This window comes from Dendrobates tinctorius, unplaced genomic scaffold, assembly GCF_039654945.1.
Source record: "Dendrobates tinctorius isolate UK_male_01 unplaced genomic scaffold, ASM3965494v1 ptg000059l, whole genome shotgun sequence".
Taxonomy (NCBI): Eukaryota; Metazoa; Chordata; class Amphibia; order Anura; family Dendrobatidae; genus Dendrobates; species Dendrobates tinctorius.
Genome location: NW_027361727.1, coordinates 22050001 through 22072072, shown reverse-complemented (window position 1 = coordinate 22072072; position 22072 = coordinate 22050001). Strand labels below are relative to the sequence as shown.

Genomic DNA, 22072 nt, shown 5'->3' with positions numbered 1-22072 from the left:
CTGCTGGTGCAGTCACTGTGTACTTACATAACATTACTGATCCTGCGTTACATCCTGTATTATACTCCAGAGCTGCACTCACTATTCTGCTGGTGCAGTCACTGTGTACATACATTACTGATCCTGAGTTACCTCCTCTATTATACCTCAGAGCTGCACTCACTATTCTGCTGGTGCAGTCACTGTGTACATGCATTACATTACTGATTCTGAGTTACTTCCTGTATTATACTCCAGAGCTGCACTCACTATTCTGCTGGTGCAGTCACTGTGTGAATACATTACATTACTGATCCTGAGTTACATCCTATATTATACCCCAGAGCTGCACACACTATTCTGCTGGTGCAGTCACTGGGTGTGTCTGACATGAGACTTGCTGACTGTTTCCAATAGCAGGCACAGATTGTACTGTGCATGTGGGGATACAGTACAGACCAAAAGTTTGGACACACCTTCTCATTCAAAGAGTTTTCTTTTTTTTCATGACTATGAAAATTGTAGATTCACTCTGAAGGCATCAAAACTATGAATTACCACATGTGGAATTATATAATGAACAAAAAAGTGTGAAACAACTGAAAATATGTCTTATATTCTAGGTTCTTCAAAGTAGCCACCTTTTGCTTTGATTACTGCTTTGCACACTCTTGGCATTCTCTTGATGAGCTTCAAGAGGTAGTCACCGGAAATGGTCTTCCAACAGTCTTGAAGAAGTTCCCAGAGATGCTTAGCACTTGTTGGCCCTTTTTGCCTTCACTCTGCGGTCCATCTCAACCCAAACCATCTCGATTGGGTTCAGGTCTGGTGACTGTGGAGGCCAGGTCATCTGGTGTAGCACCCCATCACTCTCTTTCTTGGTCAAATAGCCCTTACACAGCCTGGAGGTGTGTTTGGGGTCATTGTCCTGTTGAAAAATAAATGATGGTCCAACTAAACGCAAACCGGATGGAATAGCATGCCGCTGCAAGATGCTGTGGTCCCAACCCCATTTATAAGGCAAGAAATCCCACTTATTAAACCTGACAGGGCACACCTGTGAAGTGAAAACCATTTCCGGTGACTACCTCTTGAAGCTCATCAAGAGAATGCCAAGAGTGTGCAAAGCAGTAATCAAAGCAAAAGGTGGCTACTTTGAAGAACCTAGAATGTAAGAGATACAGTATTTTCAGTTGTTTCACACTTTTTTGTTAATTATATAATTCCACATGTGGTAATTCATAGTTTTGATGCCTTCAGAGTGAATCTACAATTTTCATAGTCATGAAAATAAAGAAAACGCTTTGAATGAGAAGGTGTGTCCAAACTTTTGGTCTGTACTGTATGTGCGCCCTGATCAGATACTTTAGGCATCACCTCAGCACAGATCTCAGGTTTGGACCCCGGCTACTGTCCAGGGGGGAGACCTCCAACGAGCTCCTGAAAAACAGAGACAGAACATGATGTGGCTGCCACACTGGGATGCCACACAGTCATCAGATTGTCTTCTGACAGCGCAGGTGCCCTGGTGCAGTAATGTCCGGAGCGGCCAGAGCCAGCGCAGGGCTCCTCAGGACCAGTGTGTGGCCACTTGCCAGTACTCTGCCCGTCATCGCGCTCACAAGCTTCTGGAGAAAATCCCTCATGTGTGAGACAAGTCTCCTATACAGTCCTACATTTTTATAAGCAAAAAGACTGACAGTACCGCACCCCTGGCAGCAAACTATACCCTCAGAGAAGGTCATAGCGCCCCCCTATGGTGCCAGTCACTGCGCTTCTTAAAAGACCACCTGACATCTCCCAATGTAGGACTGGAATGGTTCCTCTACATTACCCCTATACAGGACAGTGCCCCTTTATAAGGATTATTCCCCTGCTCATAAAGTATTAACACTTTTGTTTACAGCCCGTTGCCTAGGAGACCGACCACCGCTGCTATCTTGTAATGTGTTGAATCTGGTTGGGATTAGGGGGTAGCGGCACGTTCCCATCCAGAGATCCTGGCCACCGTCAGACCAGCGCTTACATCTGCGCCTTCGATGCTGTAGCGGAACGTTGGGGTCCGTGACCTTTTTCCCAGAATCCGCAACGCGAGAACAAAATAATGTCGGCGCCATTTACATCAGGGGGACGGATGTCACAAGACGCGGTCCTTTTAGCCATGCAGAAACGGGTCTGTCCCAGACAGCGAGCCGGCTCCCGCCCGACGTGTCTGGACTCAAGAACATCGCGTAGCTCAAGCGCTGCCGCGTGGACACACAATTGGATTATTTCATTTGCATCCTATTCACATGCAGACGGGGACGTCTCTGCTGCAAGAAACCAACAATTACAAATTGTGCTCCTGATATAGGAGGCTGCAATACTGCTGGGGGGAAAAAACAACAACATGGATTGCATTCTATATTATTTTGCAGACTGACCACTAGAGGTCAGCATATCAGATACAAGTCCAATATTTCACTTTACAGCCTGCTGTGAAACTAAACATCATCTGACTGATGGAGTAAAAGTTACTAATTTTTTTAATCTTTTTTTAAGCTTAATTTCACACATTTAGGACCAAGGTCACAGCAGCAGGAGAGGAGTGTGCTGACCCTCCTGGAGGCAGTGACCAGGCTACTTCTGCTAGTAAGGACAGAGATCTATAGGACAAGTGGGTAAGATGTAGGAACAAGGGGAGCTGTGACAGACAGACTGCAATGAAAGGTTATTGTAGAAGCAGGGCTACCAGCAGCACAGAGTGTTTCAGGAGAAGCAGTCAATACATGGTGGACTCAGAACAAACTCTCGTACCAGAGCCCAAAGCTTCAGGCTCTACCTCTGATCAAAGGATGATTTTATAGCTCCAGTCTTAATCACAGAGGAGTGTAGGGAAAAGTAAACCTGAATTATACCTTTAAGAATTATATCCCCCCCATCGTGAGAGTTTTTCATATTATCGCTTGAGAAAATTACAGATTTCACCATGACATTAAACAACGCCGTCCGGACGCTGCCATTATCGACTAGGAGAAACGCGTCAGCTATAAATTATCCACTCGGAAAATGACAGAAAAACCTAAAAACAGAAATAAAGACTCAACTAAAACCAACAAAATGAATGCCCGTCTCCAGAATTAGAGGAATGTTTTTTGTCTTTTTTTTTTTTTTTATTTCCAAAACAGCGCCACCACTGCCCTTGGTCTGTGTCTGGTATTACAACTCAGCCGCATTGATGTGAACGGGGTTGAGTTGCAGTACCAGACATGGCCTTTGCACAAGGGAGGCGCTATGCGAAAAGCAGCAGATATTTTTCTGAGTTTTGACAAATGATTTTTAAGGTTTTCCTAAATTATATCATGTGGAATGGCGCTGTCACACTGCATTCTGGCACCCGCTCACTGGTTCAGACGGGGGCTTACATCCGAACCCCCCATATACCGGGATTCGAGGGTATGCACTGACAGGACCACAGACTATAATGGTGCAGATGGAGCGAATGTTCACACAGCTCATAGACGTCAAACCATCTGTTGACAGATCCCAAAGGATCTGCCAACAATCTCACACCTTTGTGGACGGTCAGTGTCCGGCACACTAAACAAGGTCAATAAATATTATATATATATATATATATATATATATATATATATATATATATATATATATATATACACACACACACACACTCACTGGCCACTTTATTAGGTACACCATGCTAGTAAGGGGTTGGACCCCCTTTTGCCTTCAGAACTGCCTCAATTCTTCGTGGCAGAGATTCAACAAGGTGCTGGAAGCATTCCTCAGAGATTTTGGACCATATTGACATGATGGCATCACACAGTTGGCGCAGATTTGTCGGCTGCACATCCCTGATGCGAATCTCCCGTTCCACCACATCCCAAAGATGCTCTATTGGATTGAGATCTGGTGACTGAGGAGGCCATTTGAGTACAGTGAACTCATTGTCATGCTCAAGAAACCAATCTGAGATGATTCGAGCTTTATGACATGGCGCATTATCCTGCTGAAAGTAGCCATCAGATGTTGGGTACATTGTGGTCATAAAGGGATGGACATGGTCAGCAACAATACTCAGGTAGGCTGTGGCGTTGCAACGATGCTCAATTGGTACCAAGGGGCCCAAAGAGTGCCCAGAAAAAATTCCCCACACCATGACACCACCACCACCAGCCTGAACCGTTGATACAAGGCAGGATGGATCCATGCTTTCATGTTGTTTACGCCAAATTCTGACCCTACCATCCGAATGTCGCAGCAGAAATCGAGACTCATCAGACCAGGCAACGTTTTTCCAATCTTCTACTGTCCAATTTCGATGAGCTTGTGCAAATTGTAGCCTCAGTTTCCTGTTCTTAGCTGAGAGGAGTGGTACCCAGTGTGGTCTTCTGCTGCTGTAGCCCATCTGCCTCAAAGTTCGACGCACTGTGCGTTCAGAGATGCTCTTCTGCCTACCTTGGTTGTAACGGGTGGCAATTTGAGTCACTGTTGCCTTTCTATCAGCTCGAACCAGTCTGCCCATTCTCCTCTGACCTCTGGCATCAACATGGCATTTCCGGCCACAGAACTGCCGCTCACTGGATTTTTTTTCTTTTTCGGACCATTCTCTGTAAACCCTAGAGATGGTTGTGCGTGAAAATCCCAGTAGATCAGCAGTTTCTGAAATTCTCAGACCAGCCCTTCTGGCACCAACAATCATGCCACGTTCAAAGGCACTCAAATCACCTTTCTTCCCCATACTGATGCTCGGTTTGAACTGCAGGAGATTGTCTTGACCATGTCTACATGCCTAAATGCACTGAGTTGCCGCCATGTGATTGGCTGATTAGAAATTAAGTCTTAACACACAGTTGGACAGGTGTACCTAATAAAGTGGCCAGTGAGTGTATATATATATATATATATATATATATATATATATATATATATATATATATATAAAGTCTCCCAGCAATTCCTTCAATCCTATTAAGCCTCATCCTACAATAAATGCTTCAAATAACGAAATCTCCTCCATGTCTCAGGAGATCAAGGATGTCACCTGCCTCCTCAGTGATCTGTTGCCTGGCTGTAAGATAACTAGCTGCAGCAGGAGCCTCCCCCCTCTGTCTAAAGTGTAATGAAACCAAGCGGCAGATTAACTCCTCATGGCCCCTGCTGATCATTCCAGGATCGTACAGAAGATAATAGAGTCTCATTTCAAAATACTTAACAAATCACTGTTAAGTTACTGCCATGTGCACATGAAGGCTTTTTCAGGGGGATTTTGACTGATCCCTCCTGAAAAAGCGCTTTAAAAAAAAAAAAAAAGCACCGAAAAGAAAGAATAAATGTCAGTGATTTTTGTGCACCATCTATGGTTTCTACTTTTTAACCACTTAAGACTTGGAAAGCCAAGAAGCATCTAAAGAAAATGACCGCTCTGTTCTTCGGATGGAATTAAAAGAAAAAAAAAAAGTCGTCAGAAAAGGCGCTACAGAAAAAAAAAACGACGTAGGTAAGAAAGTGTCTGAAGACACAATGTGCACATAACCCAGGACTTTATGTGCCGCATATGGGGCCAAAAGTCCGCCAAAACTTTGCTTTTTATGTTAGGCGACAAAGTATTACATGTCCCACAATCGCCGCCATGAGGGGCTCCGAAGCTGCAGAGACCGCACTTTTTGACAAAGCAAAATGGAGCCAAAGACTAGTCTCCTTAAGTGGTCCTCTCGCCCCACCATGGGACATAGCGGGCACAGACGCTGGGAGGGTCCGTATATGTAGGGCGTTCGGATAACAAGACAGGAAGTATTGTTGGGAAATCTTGAAAGAAGTAAAAAAAAAAAAACAACATTTCTGTGAAGTTTGTAAGTTGGGAAGTGAAGAGGAAGCGGAGCGCGCGTTGGGGCGCAAACCACGCTGAAAATTAGTCGAAACCCCCCAAGTGCTTCAGAGCCCGCGAATTCCACAGGAAGGGCCGAGCCTGACTCCGAGGAGCGACCCGAGCGCAGAGCTGGCAACGCTTCTACAGGGCGTAATCCAAAGTGACAGCTCCCCCATCTGACTCTCATTTACAGTACAAGTATATTTCTATCCCACCTCGGTAATGATGATTTATTGCTGCTGGTCGAGGGGATGACGAGCCCCTCCGTGGACCGACTACATCCTATGGGACCATTCCACAGAAATAACTTTCTATGAGGAGTTTGGAGATCTGATTTCACATGTGGGGGCTTTAACCCCTTCATCGTCCTGTGTTGCTAAATAATGGCGGAGCGCAGAATGAGATGGCACCAGAAGATTATATGCACAGGGCACCGTTCACTGCCAAGAAGCCTCTTCTACATTCACAAGACAGGAAAAAGGAAGGAAGCATGGAAGAGATGAAAGGGCTGGAGGCAGACATAGTAAAATGCAATCCAACAATGAGTCAGAGCATCACCACCAGTCACCAAGAGCGAGGTCTGCACCAAGGCCAAACGGCAGAGCAACCATGATGGTATAGAGGACACATCGCAAACAGCGGGGGCGCAACAGAGCGCAGTCACTAATGGCATCCGGAGCATTTACACAAATCTACATCACTTTGCAAAACAAATTATTTACCCTATACTGATCCTGAGTTACATCCTGTGTTATACTCCAGAGCTGCACTCACTATTCTGCAGGTGCAGTCACGGTGTACATACATTACATTACTGATCCTGAGTTACATCCTGTATTATCCTCCAGAGCTGCACTCACTATTCTGCTGGTGCAGTCACTGTGTACATACATTACATTACTGATCCTGAGTTACATCCTGTATTATATCCCAGAGCTGCACTCACTATTCTGCTGGAGCAGTCACTGTGTACATACATTACATTACTGATCCTGAGTTACATCCTGTATTATATCCCAGAGCTGCACTCACTATTCTGCTGGTGCAGTCACTGTGTACATACATTACATTACTGATCCTGAGTTACCTCCTGTATTATATCCCAGAGCTGCACTCACTATTCTGCAGGTGCAGTCACTGTGTACATACATTACATTACTGATCCTGAGTCACATCCTGTATTATCCTCCAGAGCTGCACTCACTATTCTGCTGGTGCAGTCACTGTGTACATACATTACATTACTGATCCTGAGTTACATCCTGTATTATACTCCAGAGCTGCACTCACTATTCTGCTGGTACAGTCACTGTGTACATACATTACTGATCCTGAGTTACATCCTGTATTATACCCCAGAGCTGCACTCACTATTCTGCTGATGCAGTCACTGTGTACATACATTACTGATCCTGAGTTACATCCTGTATTATACTCCAGAGCTGCACTCACTATTCTGCTGGTACAGTCACTGTGTACATACATTACATTACTGATCCTGAGTTACATCCTGTATTATACTCCAGAGCTGCACTCACTATTCTGCTGGTGCAGTCACTGTGTACATACATTACATTACTGATCCTGAGTTACCTCCTGTATTATACTCCAGAGCTGCACTCACTATTCTGCTGCAGAATAAATCAGACTGTCACATGAATCTCCACAAGATAAGGTAAAGCAGAACAAATGCCACGAGTATAAGGATTAGACAATGTTTGCAAAGCGCTGTGGAATGATGTTGCTGTATAAGCAAATGTATAATAATAATAATAATGAATGGCTTGGTGATGAGGTGTAATAATAGCACCAGGGGGCACATTGCTGTGAGGTCTGGGCCAAGGAAGAACCTAAGTCAACCCCCAGATGACATGGCTCCCTCCCTACGTCTTATTATCGAGATGACATTATCGCGGACACTTACGAGTCCGTTTGTTGAGTTTCTTTATTACAAGACTTCATTGCTTCTTGTGCTCAGTGAATATTACAATTCCTTTATTACTTAAAAAGAAAAAAAACACCACATTTCCACCAGGGGACGGTGCGTCGGCGCCTCGATCACAGGACCTCGTATTATCAACTGTCATCTCCCCCACAGAAAATTCATGGACGCCTCGTTTTGTAGACGTTTCCGTCAAATACTGAAAATGAGTTCTGCCAAAACAGTTCTGACCTTTTCCAGATCTAATCACAACCTGTGCGGAAATAATGGATTGTGGATGTCGCGTTCCGAGACTGAGGCTTCCATCACTGGCTTTAGCGCATTCCATGCTGTGACATTATGGAACAATCACCTCTAGCGGCGCGGCTTCCCAAACGTCGTGACGACGGGTGAGAATGACGGACGTCTCGTTCACATTCTAATATAGTGAAAAATCAATCGTGAAACAAAATTAGATGCATAATTTCTTTTTATGCCGTTTCCAAAAATGTACATGTAAAGCTGTATGTCACTCTCTTGCTCCGCTCCTTCCATCTCGTCTCTCTATAGACTTCTCGGCAGACACCTTAGGTGAGCCGGATGTCTAATTGTGAGCCATTTGGCTTCTAGCTCATTTTCAGGACTTAAAGGCAGGATAAGAAGTGGCTCATAAGTGGAGAAAGAAGCAGAAAAGTTTCTTATATTCATGTGACTTATTAATTAGTGCAACGTTTGTTGATCCGACAGCCACCATGGTCACCTCCAGCCAATAGATCACCAAAGTGATAACAACTGGCCACTTTTTGTTTAGACCACTTGCAATGACTTCTATCACCATGACCGGGAACCAGAGTGATCAAGACAGACCTTCCACCATTATAAACCAGTACCTGCAGGGTCTGTGGTTTACTGGGTGAGAAGGTTTATGGAAAAACCTTCTGGCCCACAAAATGTGATGGACATTACAGGAGACATATTTTGGCTGCAGCCGCCGATCTATAGGCGATGTGTAACTGTTAGAATGTTTTTTATCTTCTATATTCCAATTGTATCCAGATGCCTGCAGGAATGTTATTACCTTCCCATAATCTCCGTTGTGTTAAGCCTTTAAATGCATTTATATAACTGCTTATCCTCAGACCACACTTGTCCCCGGGGAGACGGCCCTGTTAAGGATGGCAGAATGCCAGATCCAATTTTCTACCCGAAGACAAATGAGAACAATTAGAAGAATCTCCTGACGTGAACCTGAAAATCAGGCGGCGTGCATCGTTACGTCACCTCATCAGGAGCGAGTGTCTGCAAGACGCCGGTGGGATTATTCATTCATGCACGCTCGAGGCAACATGGCACCCAAGAAATGGTCCCGACTCCTTTACGACAGTCAACGTGAATTTGCTAGTGAGGAACCTTAGACACTTGGCCAGGACCAACGGTGACATTAAGGAGTCAAAGCTTAGGAGCAATGAGAAAATGGAAAACGGTCTTAGGAGCGCAGGGAAGAGACTCAGACAAGAGATGGGTTTAAACCACAACGCGTTTCGACGGAGGAGCCATCTTCATCGGGTGGAAGACGGATCCTCCATCGAAACGCGTTGTGGTTTAAACCCATCTCTTGTCAGAGTCTCTTCTCTGCGCTCCTAAGACCGTTTTCCATTTTCTCATTGCTCCTATCCTCCATTGGAGGTTTTCGGCTGGAGCTGTGGTGGAGACCTGACATCCTTGTCTGCCCCTGGGTTGCTTCCTAAACGCTCCTTTATGGCCGCTTATCACTGACTCTTAAAGCTTAGGAGCAGACAGACAGATGAGGGCCCCTGTACAAGAACAATACTGTATATGGGCCCTTTGCAGTCCAATAGCTCCTCGTAATGCACAATCCACCTGATTTTGAGGTTTTTCATGTCCCCTTTACCTCTCGGGATCCATTGCACCAATGGCATGTCCACCCCTGCCTAGAAGTATGAATGAGTAAATCGATTGTTAAAAAAAAAAAGAAAGATGAAATTAGAGTAGAATTTCCAAAAATTTGCCTATTTTGGGGTATCCAAATTTTTGGGGAGTTTGATATTGCACGAATCCAGCAAAATGAGGACCAGCCAGTTGCCAGTTTTTTTTTTTTCAAATCATATGGGTCAGAAAGGGTTTAAAAAAAAAAAAAAAAAAAAAAAGTCAAAAAAATACCACCAAGCCCCTTCACCTCCCACGCAGTTTTTTTTTTTTTTATCGGCATCCTCAGTAGGGGAGATTTTTGCTGCTATGCCATACAGACTTAATGATTCTGTACCATCGAGGCTGCCGATGACAGATATTACCAGCTCTGAATTCCTATCAAACAGAAGAAAACAATTAAAAAAAAATTACAATAATTGCCATGTACGTATATAGAGCATGGCAGACATGCCGCACTCAGCCCATCCCCAGATGTTTTTATCAAAAGGATCCATAATGGAGTGAAATCCTCCCCATCTGTACTTGGCTTCAGGAGCAAACACAAGAATGATGGTTTTCAGCTTCAGGATTTTACAGTAACATGAACGCAACGTGATCAAAACAAAACAATTCTTAGAGTTTAATCAGTTTTCTTTTCTTGCACAGATCTGAGAGTCTTCGGCTTACTTTCCCAGGCCGTCTTGGGAAAACGCAACTCATTCCCGTAGCACTGGACATAGATACTAATGAAAATCAGATGTAACCCCGTTCTCTCCCATACATCCCCATCAAATGTTCACTCCCTATTGTGAAATCACCGGCATTCTCACTACACCCATCCTCATAAGCCTCTAAACTTTCTTGCCGAATATGGGGTGTGTATTAACCCTTAGCGGTTCCACATACTCATTTTTTTTTTCACAAGTATCAAGTCTTATCAGTCAAGTTCCTTTCTTTATTGGTCTAAGTTTGTGTACATGTAATATAAGTTAATAAAAGCGATTGTCCAAGATTAAAAAATAAGATAGCCCCCTTCTTCCCAAAACAGCCCTGCTCCTGGGAGTCTAAAAGTTGCATATGGCATTGCAACTCTGCACCATTGAATTCAATTCCACGCATTTTGGGCTCTAATTCATCTTTGCATTTTCTCCAACCTTAATTTAATGGAAAAAAAAGTTTCTATAAGTGTTAGAAGAAATATGGCAAATAATAAGATATTGGTTACCTTCAACCCCAACTAGGGGGAGCTCAGGAGCTTACTGCATGTTCTTATTACAGAGATTAATGTATTAAACACTATGCATTAAAGAGAACCTGCCAAAAGGTTTTTGTTATGTAATCTGAGAGCAGCATGATGTAGGAGCAGAGACCCTGATTCCAGCGATGTTTTACTTACTGGGCTATATGTTGCTGTTTCAATAAAATCAGTGTTTTATCAGGAGGAGACTGTCACTACGTGATTAGGTTATCTTGTGCCTCCTGGTGCAACCTACCCCAAATGGCTATTTGAGTACACTATATGTTGACAGACAGCTGATAATCAGTGTTGTAGATGGGGTTATAGAAGGCTCAGCATCTTGAGATCGGCAGCAGAGTAAACTGATTGTATCACAACTGAACCCAGTAAGTGATACATCCCTCCAAATCAGGATCTCTGTACCTGCATTAAGCTGCGCTCAGATTACGTAGGAAACAGCCTGCTGACAGATTCCCTTTAAGCTCACAAGCTCCCTCTAGTGGTGGCTACAGATAAGATTTTTTTTTTCATGCAGGGAATTTGAAGAGCTGTAATAACCAGAGTCCAAAACAAAAATTAGCACAGAATTATTTACGTTGGGAACTCGCTTTAAACTTAACAATTTAATAACCTGAAAGTTTCTGTTCCGGAGCCAAACATTTAGAATGTAGTTAATTAATATTTGTTTTCTTAGTCATGAACAACTTCCCATGTAAGAATGAACCTTTCCAGTATGAAAAACCATTTAGTGTATTCCCAGTAGTGGTGGAATCCCGCAGATGGTTACATCTTTATACAATGACTGAAAAACATTAGGGGGGTCTGTAACGTGATATTATTGTGCAGGGAGCCCTCCACGTGTGACGGACATGACAGGTGATGGAGGACAGACAGCTGCGGCGCAGCCTCTCGCTGGTGCGCTCATGTCTGCGCGGTTCACTCTCACTTGTAACAATGACAAGGGCGTAATGAGAGACGAGTCCGGATAACTCCGGGTGCACCGCCATTATCCCAGGACAGCTGTGCACAATTATCCCAGGACTGCAACAATGGCAGGATTCACACATACAGGACAAAACAAAAACCGAGAAAAATTTAACGGAGATTATTTTAAAAAAATTATTATTTTTTTCTTTTATAGCAGCTTTTTTTAAGCTTCGTTTACAAATATACAAAAAAATTTGAGTTCTGAATCCAAGTGCATTAGGGGCATGGCCCTGCATCAGAAATTCATTGACACTCCCCCAATGCACTTGTCAAAGGGCAGTCACCAAATATTCACGTGATTTACATTTCTCTTCTGTTAAGTTTATTTTCATCAATTAACAGAATGCAAAGTAACCAAACACTTCTATTCTTGAAAACTTATTTTTATTTATATGTGCACACACTTTTTTTTTTTAATAAACCTATTGCGACAACACAGCATCTATTCTTAATTAGGCCAGACGTATATTTTTCAGTAGGTCAAGAGACATAAGCTATTGTTCATATGAGCCTGAACGTTGACTCTTGAATTGATGTTTGTCGATTTGTTGAATGCCTGCTGACTGCCTATTGTATCAGTCCATGCAGCTTGTTGTTCTGCAAACGTTGAAGGACAAAATGTGCATATTATTATTTGCACACTCAACCAATGAGAAATGACCTCCTCCCACCTTACCCCAAACCTGTGGATAATGGCCTGAATAAGAGCTGTGAACTATAGAAGAGGGATCTGCCTTTTTTTCCCCAGAGACTCTACATGACAGTGGTCAAGGAACCATGGTACCAGCCAGAGGAATACAGATTTGCTTCACTGACCATCACTGAACCCATGGAGATGTTTGGAGAACCCAGGTTGGGACAGTCACCTGGCCTTGTACCTCAGTATACTGAGTGAGCTTCCTAAGCCCGCGGGTAAGGAGTGCAGGCGTCCAGTGGTATGAGCCCTGGTCCAATGCGGTCTTCTAAAGACACCCGGGACAGCGGATGAGAGCACCACTGACCCCCATGTCTCCACACACACCTATGTAGATCTCTTCCCCATGAACGTGTTTGGATGACACCTCCTGTATCTCACCGGCCTTCCTGTACCCATCCCTTGGGCTAAATTAATGGCTGATGCTTCCCTTTATCTTATGGAGAAATAGTACCAGGAGAATGAGCTCCAAACGGGAATGAAAATGACCGTAGTTTTCTCTCTTTGGGTGCACGGAATAAAAAACATCAGATGTGAAACATGCCGTCTATATCAAATGTGATCAGGTCATACACAGATTGAGGTTCAGAAAGTTACAAGAAAAGTTTTGATTTTTTTTATCCTAAACAGGTCCATTGTCCCCTCTATACAAAATATTGCGGGAATTTATTCTCCTTTCTTCTTTAGGGTTGGGGATCAAAGAGTGATTAAGAATCCACCACCATGGCTAGGTGGGGGGGGGTCTGGGGTTTTTTTTTGTTCTTTTTAAAAAGAGACATTTTGTATAAACCCCCCCCCCCCCAGAATTTATTTTAAATTTCCATATACCCTTATGTGACCCCAGACCACCTGCATAGAAGCCAAACTGCAGAAAAACTGAAGAAAAAATACAGATGGTCAAATCTTAGATTCTTGGATCAGCAGACAAAAACATTTCTGAATTCGAGACTTAAAAAGTCTGAAAATAATTAAAAACCTCCAAACAGCCAACAAGGAACAGAAGAGTCATCTGACTGGTCGTATTGGATCCAACTGGCTCCTTATTGAAGTATATGAAGCAGTTGATATTCCTTAAAGGGAATCTGTCACTAGGTTTTTGCTACCTAATCTTAAAGCAACATTATGTAGGGGCAGAGACCCCGATTCCAGCGATGTGTCACTTATTGGGCTGCTTGTTGTAGTTTTGATAAAATCACCGTTTTATCAGCAGGAGATTTTCACTACAGGACTAGTAATCCTGATGCCAGGTAGTCCCAACCACACACACCCCACCACTGATTTGCAGCTTTCTGCCTATGCACAGTGTACACAGAAAGCTGTCAAACAGTGGTGTGGACGGGGCTATACAGTGCTCAGCATTCAGAGAACTGATTGATCTACAGCAAAGAAAACTGGGATGTTATCAAAACTTCAGCGAGCTGCCCAGTAAGTGAAACATTGCTGGCATCAGGGTCTCTGCCCCGACATCATGGTACTCTCACATGAGAAAGCAAAAATGAAAAATCTAGTGAAAATTTCCTTTAAAAAGGAGGTGTCCATCCTAATTGGACATAAAAAAGAGGTCTAGCGAGGGGTCCTCTTTATAAATTATATGTTGGCCTCACATGTAGGGAGGGAGGGGCTTCTTTCAGGATCTTGGGGGAGCTGCATTGGTAGCCATGTTGGTAGTCATTGAACTACCTCCAGCGCTCGCCGTTCTTCACCTGGTGGGCTGCACTTCATTTTGCATCGCACCCTCCTCCTCTGGCACGCACCTCCCAATCTTGGGCCTGGCTGCTGGGCACATCCTTAACTCGGCCGACATTGCAGTGAGCTGGGCAGATTTTGGCGCTCCCAGGTGCCATCCACTCCCATGAACGGTTTTCCTTCTCTGCTAACTAGTAGTCCCCATATTTAGGCACATACTTCTGGACACCATCTTGGGCCACCTTCAGGCGCCCTCTCGTCTGCACCACGGGTCTACTTCCGGTAGGGAAACCAAGTCTTACAGACTACGCCGGTGTAAGGGGAGAAACTGACCAACTCCTATATCCGCGCCCCTGAACACCTTACACAGGGTCCCCGGGTGCGTGTGGTTGTGTTGCTGCAGTGGACACCTTCAGGTTCAGCTTTTGTGCGGCGCCGGACCCCTATAAACTCACGATGAGGAAATAAGACAAGTTTGTAAAAATAAAGTTTTTTGTTTTTTTTTTTTACTAACGATAAAACTTCTGTACGGAGGGAGCAGTGTTTTTTCTCTGCACAATACAGAGGCAAATTCTTGGTGGTCACAGACGGCGGCAGAATGTTTGTGGAGAACATTACAGAAGAACAACAGGACTAATTGGGTAACTCCATCTTCCTGGTACAGAGCCATGAGGGTCAATGTGTTTAGCCATGACCACCGCACCCTTGCTGCGCTCTTGCACTAGCTACAAACTTACTGACTGCTCCATCATGGCTGACCTCCAGGTCTGGCTAACACCACTGCCTCCTTAAACTTTTCCATTTCTTAAGTGCCCCAAACTTGCCTGTGATGACGAACTGCCACCACTGAAGATCTTTTGCTGAGACTTGCTCCCTTTTTCTCATCTCGTCTCCCACACACACCCGATGAGGATAGCCTTCCTTCCTTCTCTCTTGCTCCCTAACAACTACAAACCAAGAACTAACACATGGGTTCCCTATTAAGCCTCCCCAATCATGGGCGACCCTACAGTTAACCCTGTCACCCCTGACTAACAGGAACTGCAGCTTCCAGGAAGATAAAACATGCACTAAAATGCATTTTGCATAACTGAAATCACAGGACTCTTCAGAGGGGGTGTAAGGAAGTGAAATGTGATGTTTTCTTATTCCCTTCCCTCAGAGTTATCCCTCCTATGTTACATGTATAAACTGCTGTATTAACGTCTGCGGTACTGCTACAAAGAAATATGTATTATCGCAAGTCTCTAGTGGTATTGCCACATGTACGTGTTACCATTGTGTATTGTATAATATTATGTGTCTGTTGTTTCTATATAGTTAGAGTAAGCTAATGCATTCTTCTTGGGCCATTAGAGGAGGGCACTCTTAGTATATAGTGACTGATGAATTCATGTCTGGGGCGAAACGGGCTGAAGGATAATGTCTAGGGCGAAACGGGCTGATGGATATGTCATTATAGCGAGGTCAGGCCAGGAAGAAACTGGGAAGCAGTCTAGTACGGTCCGGTCCGGGCGTGTACTGCACAGAAGTGACAACGAGCAAGGGAAAGATGAGGAAGCAAAAAAATGTTGTTATGATGTACCAACAGTGGATGTAACGTGCGAAATCTTAAGTAAAGAAAGTGATAAAGTTGTCTCGGACTGTGTCTCCATTGATGGGGGTCGCCTAGAAGAGGAACCGTTATGGCCTGGGAAGTGCCCGGGTGAAGATGGATCTGGAGATGCAGGTATGCCGAGAAAAGGAGGGTTATTTCATGTAGGGGAAGGACTGGACGCAGCTGCCACCGGCATACAGGTCACGACTACAGTCCTGTCCCTCCCTTACAAGGGCGCACAAGTTCTTCTCCAAATTTACAAGCTTGTTCTGAGAGCGGGAGTTTGTAACTGTTTTTTCTGGGGGGTTTTTCCCCCCGAGCTCCTATCAGCTGATTTGTGACCAAAGACCACATCAAAGTTGAATGTGCAGGGAAACAAAAGAGCCTGCATAAGCCAAATAAGCCAAACGGTGCAACATTTTTAATAAAGCTTAATTGCAAAAAAAATATTTAGTCTCAAATACATGCATTTAAAGGAGTTTTCCATATTCAGGAAAGTGGACTCTAAACTCTTTAAAATACATAAAATAGCAATACACGGCAGGTCCTGACCCTTCCCTGCGGTCCTGTGCCGCCTCTCTTATTCTTGGTGTTTAGGCTGCGGCGGCGATGTCACATCGACAACATGAATCACTGCTGTAGCCAATCACTGCGGTCAGCAGCCGTGCCAAGGCCGATGGTACGAGCCACCGAGCTCAGTGACTGTCTGCAGTGGTGATGTGCGCTCTGAGACATCACCGCTGCAGAGCAAACACCTAGACCTGAGTAGTGGTGGTGCACTGGACCTGGACGGGGCGAGGATTGTTACTTTAGGCATTTTAGGGCTTTTGGGTTCCACTTTCTTAAAAGTTGGTTGATAACTGTGACTGTCTCTTTAACCAGAACATTCCTTCTTGTGATGACTCATGAGAATTTGGGGGGGGGGGGTGTTTGTTTCTTTTTAAGATTTTGGACAAAGGACATAGGAGATTCTGCCAGTAAAAAGCTAACATTACCCTGTATGGCAGAATCTGGAATAGAAAAGGAACAGCTAATTAGATTTCCAAAAACCTTCCAGGAACCGCATTAACCTGGAGACTTTACAGAGAGGAAATCTGATGTTAACCAAGGCGGCGCTCCCACGAGCGCAGGGAAAGGTCGTGCGTCCAGACATCCCCCCGAAACAATAGGTAAAATACTCTGACAAAGGGAAAGACACAACTCGGAGAATTGCAAATGACTGCGAGACCCGATCCAGCGTGGCTGAGGCATTAATGCCAATCACTGCGATCAGGTCGGCATACGCCCAATAGCCGTCTCTCAGTCTCCATCCGAATCACCCAGAAAAAAAAAAAAAAAAAAAAAAAAAAGGAAAATCCCTCAAAAATTAGTTACTGACACCATTCTCACATTCATATAAAAATGTTTTGCCTATATTAAACATCTTACCGTTCTGTGTACGCAGCTCCCATGCCACCACCTCCTATTTAACCTACAGATGATTAAAAAATGAGTGGAAAAAGGAACTAACACAATTGCTGGGTCTGACTACATACAGGAGCAGTTGGTTGTCTGGAACTATGGAAACGCATAAGTCAGCATGGGAGCTGCATGCACAAAATCGTGGGCTCAAAACAGATTTGTCTTTTCTTTAGATGCATGGAAGCAACAGAAAAGTTATCGGTAAACCACTTAGATTTAAGAAATAAGCAAAAAAGTGTCCATTAGTGGTGATGAAAATCAGGCTATCAAAAGTATCCAGAAGATCGCATTAGATTAGCGTCAGTCCGACCTACCAATATCAGGGAGCTCAGCCACCAGTGTAAAGTGACCCCCGCTACACCCAACTTTTCCAGTACAGCGCCGCTCTCTGTGTACTGGACGTTCTTGGTACTGCAGCTTTGCTCCTGTTCACATCTATGGGATTCAGTTTGGAAATCAAATTTCGAAATTCAGTATGAACATATTGTATGGACCGAAGAAGGGAGGACCATGAGAGAACCTGTAGCTTCCAGTTGGCCACCAATGGTTCAGAAGGTTCTCCACCTCCACTGTCCACAAACAGCGTTAGAGATTATGAAGAATGGAAGGTTCCAGACATTTCATCCTAGAACAGATGGAGGAATGTTCTCTGCCAGATGCTCCCCAGCGCTTTCCCATGTACTTCCCCAGCCCGGTCTTGTACTTGTTTGGTTTTCATGGGATGCCAGGCACGGTGACAGCGGCGGGCATCTGATGTGGTGCCAGCAGTGGGACAGTCACCATGGCTGATGGAGCCAGATTCTCCTTACAACGATGGAGCAGATGGAAATTAGTGACTAGTGGAGAATGGGCGCAATCTATCCCAGACTAGAGAAAAGCTCATTATCGCCACCCAATGAAGGCGAGAGGATAGAAGGGTTATTCCACCCTGATCATACAAGGAACCCCAGGCCAACACTAGGCAAGCATCATCCCAACCCTCCGACTCAGAATGAGAGACTGGGGCAGGTTTATCTTCCCAGCTACAAGGGGGACTGGGCAGGTTTATCCTCCCAGCTACAAAGTGGACTGGGCAGGTTTATCCTCCCAGCTACAAGGTGGACTGGGCAGGTTTATCCTCCCAGCTACAAGGTGGACTGGGCAGGTTTATCCTCCCAGCTACAAGGTGGACTGGGCAGGTTTATCCTCCCAGCTGCAAGGTGGACTGGGCAGGTTTATCCTCCCAGCTACAAGGTGGCCTGGGCAGGTTTATCCTCCCAGCTACAAGGTGGACTGGGCAGGTTTATCCTCCCAGCTGCAAGGTGGACTGGGCAGGTTTATCCTCCCAGCTGCAAGGTGGACTGGGCAGGTTTATCCTCCCAGCTGCAAGGTGGACTGGGCAGGTTTATCCTCCCAGCTACAAGGTGGACTGGGCAGGTTTATCCTCCCAGCTGCAAGGTGGACTGGGCAGGTTTATCCTCCCAGCTACAAGGTGGCCTGGGCAGGTTTATCCTCCCAGCTGCAAGGTGGACTGGGCAGGTTTATCCTCCCAGCTGCAAGGTGGACTGGGCAGGTTTATCCTCCCAGCTGCAAGGTGGACTGGGCAGGTTTATCCTCCCAGCTGCAAGGTGGACTGGGCAGGTTTATCCTCCCAGCTGCAAGGTGGACTGGGCAGGTTTATCCTCCCAGCTGCAAGGTGGACTGGGCAGGTTTATCCTCCCAGCTACAAGGTGGACTGGGCAGGTTTATCCTCCCAGCTGCAAGGTGGCCTGGGCAGGTTTATCCTCCCAGCTACAAGGTGCACTGGGCAGGTTTATCCTCCCAGCTGCAAGGTGCACTGGGCAGGTTTATCCTCCCAGCTGCAAGGTGGCCTGGGCAGGTTTATCCTCCCAGCTACAAGGTGGACTGGGCAGGTTTATCCTCCCAGCTACAAGGTGGACTGGGCAGGTTTATCCTCCCAGCTACAAGGTGGACTGGGCAGGTTTATCCTCCTAGCTGCAAGGTGGACTGGGCAGGTTTATCCTCCCAGCTACAAGGTGGACTGGGCAGGTTTATCCTCCCAGCTACAAGGTACACTGGGCAGGTTTATCCTCCCAGCTGCAAGGTGGACCGGGCAGGTTTATCCTCCCAGCTACAAGGTGCACTGGGCAGGTTTATCCTCCCAGCTACAAGGTGGACTGGGCAGGTTTATCCGCCCAGCTACAAGGTGCACTGGCAGGTTTATCCGCCCAGCTACAAGGTGCACTGGCCAGGTTCTGCTCCAACCTAAACCTTCATGTGATTGTGATATTCTGGTGCTCCTTAAATGCCTTGTAAATTATTGGGGGGGTCTGGATCCTTAGAGCCACCAATCACTGATACACCATACACCACTGAGCGCATGCTCACAATTTGCGCAATCAGTAAGAATTTCAGACTCTGACCGATCTACTGGGTGTCTGAGGAGATCCAATATCCTAAAAAAAAAAAATAAAAAAATAAATTTACGTTTAGTTATATTTTAAGCAAACACAGCGGTGTTCCGTGTTGTTGCTGGACGCCATATTGCTGACTTGTCCTCGGTGCTCAGATGTCAGTAGAATTATTTGCTTTGTATCTCTGCACATTATTTGGACAAGATCTCAGTCACCGAAATCAATGGGTCAGAGTTTGGCTTAATGTTTGAATTTGTCAAGAAAACAATGTATCACTAACTACTAGACATGTGGCTTCAGGCGAATGTTCTGGAGGAGGAACAGGCCATGTTCTCAGTGTGAACAAACACTTTATTTTATTTTTTTAACCCTGAATGTGAAGGAAGAACAGGAAGGAAAGTGCTGAGTGGACTCCCGTGCTCCCGCTGACAAGACGGCCCAAAAACAAAAGTGTTCATTTCCTCCTCAGTTAGAAAAGACGTGGAAATATCGTGTGCAACACGATCACTGCTGAATAAGCAGAAGGTTCACTTTCTCTGGGATAGATAGATAGATAGATAGATAGATAGATAGATAGATAGATAGATAGATAGATAGATAGATAGAATCAAAACCCAGTGAAACTTTTAATACATTTTGGATAAATCTCTCTGGTTGTTTGCTACAATGTATCAGTCTGGAGTGTGGCTACGGATACCCTGCGGCGCTGATGGGGTTAACCAGGGATACAAACAGAAGCTGCAATTATCACATGTAACAATAAAAGCTCCCTGATCGGCCTCCCCCCCCAATGTGGAGCGCCATAATTACCGCTTTGTACATTTTCTTTGATCACTGCGGGGGTCCGGCTGCCGATTCTTCTGAAGGACAGAAAGTGTCTGTTATTAATTAAACATATCGGTCAATTAGTCGCAACACTTCACATCAGATTAGTCCAGCGGAGCGGCGTCACCAGCTATTTCTAGGGGGATACGTGGAAATGTCTTTGGAAGAAGCGGGGGGAGAGAGCGCAATCAATATACGGCCCATTGTGATATTACGTGGGAGATTCATCAGGAATCATTTTTGTGCTATGGTCAGTCCCTGGATGTTAGAGGGGTCTCAGGATTTCATTCCAGTTACCCTCCAGCAATCAGCTAGTTTAATTTCCCTGCAGCGCCCCCACAGGGGAGGTCAAGTACTACACCGATCATATTAAACACAATGCACAGCACAAGAACAAACCTGGTGTTGAAGATCAGGGCGTTCTTCATCATAAATCTCCAATCTGGCTCTTAAGAGACTCCTATAGGGGAACTACACTATCACCTCCTAATACGAGACAGTACGACGCATTTCAAGCCCCGTTCTAAACAATAAGCGGAGCATAAACTGCCTCAGTCTTCCTACTGATGGTGTGTGCCGGATTCCCCCCTCCGCCCCGTCACAGCGCTCCAAATCGCCTCCAAAGAAAATGAAATTATAGGATTTTAGCTGCCTATAGTCACCACTAGGGGGAGCCCAAAAGCTTATTCCATTGATACATTAAAATTAAAAAGGAGTTATCCAAATGCAAGACAGCAAAAAAGCAAAAAACCCGGCTCAGCTTATTAATACCCCTCAGATTAGAGATTACCGATTAGGCAGAGGCTGGAATTAGGCTTAACAAAAAGCTGGAAAACCACTTTAAAGCAGATCATTCACCAGATTTCACAGTATGAAAGGTACATATTGTTAAAACAGATATCTTAAACCTGGTGAGGCTGATTTAGTTACTGTGAAAATCTGTCAAAATGGCTATGTAGTCATTTTAGAAATTGGAACATAATTTCCACTTACCTAGCCCGATTGACAGCTCCTCAGTGTCCCTCCTCCCTGCTGCTGCATCTCTACACACTTAGCCTGATTGACAGCTCCTCAGTGTCCCTCCTCCCTGCTGCATCTCTCCCCACTTAGCCTGATTGACAGCTCCTCAGTGTCCCTCCTCCCTGCATCTCTACATACTTAGCCTGATTAACAGCTCCTCAGTGTCCCTCCTCCCTGCTGCATCTCTCCCCACTTAGCCTGATTGACAGCTCCTCAGTGTCCCTAGTCCTCAGTACAAGCTGCAGCCGTCAGGCTGGCTAGGTGCAAACAAGACACATTTGGACTCAAGAGCTTTCACTATTTAGACTCATAAAATGCTCATTTTAACAACAGGATTATCCAGCCATGTATTTTAGAAGCAAGTACACCAGCCTCATCAGGTTTAAGACATAATTTATGCCATCTATTGTGAATTCTAGTGACCAATCCGCTTTAGTGATAAATCAGTATACAGTAAGCACCCCCTAGTGGTGG

General features: G+C 45.0%; 1 protein-coding gene across 2 annotated transcripts in view; it reads right to left on the bottom strand.

The window, feature by feature from the left end:
* Positions 1 to 22072, bottom strand: part of TSPAN18 (tetraspanin 18) — a 105094-nt gene that overhangs the window by 53134 nt on the left and 29888 nt on the right. Inside the window, exon 2 of one of the 2 annotated variants that reach the window (XM_073578575.1) lies at positions 20564 to 20613. The exons of the other annotated variant lie outside the window; for it this stretch is intronic. The gene's annotated coding sequence lies outside the window, so the exon portion shown is untranslated. The remainder of the gene's footprint in view (positions 1 to 20563; positions 20614 to 22072) is intronic. 2 annotated transcript variants of the gene reach the window in all.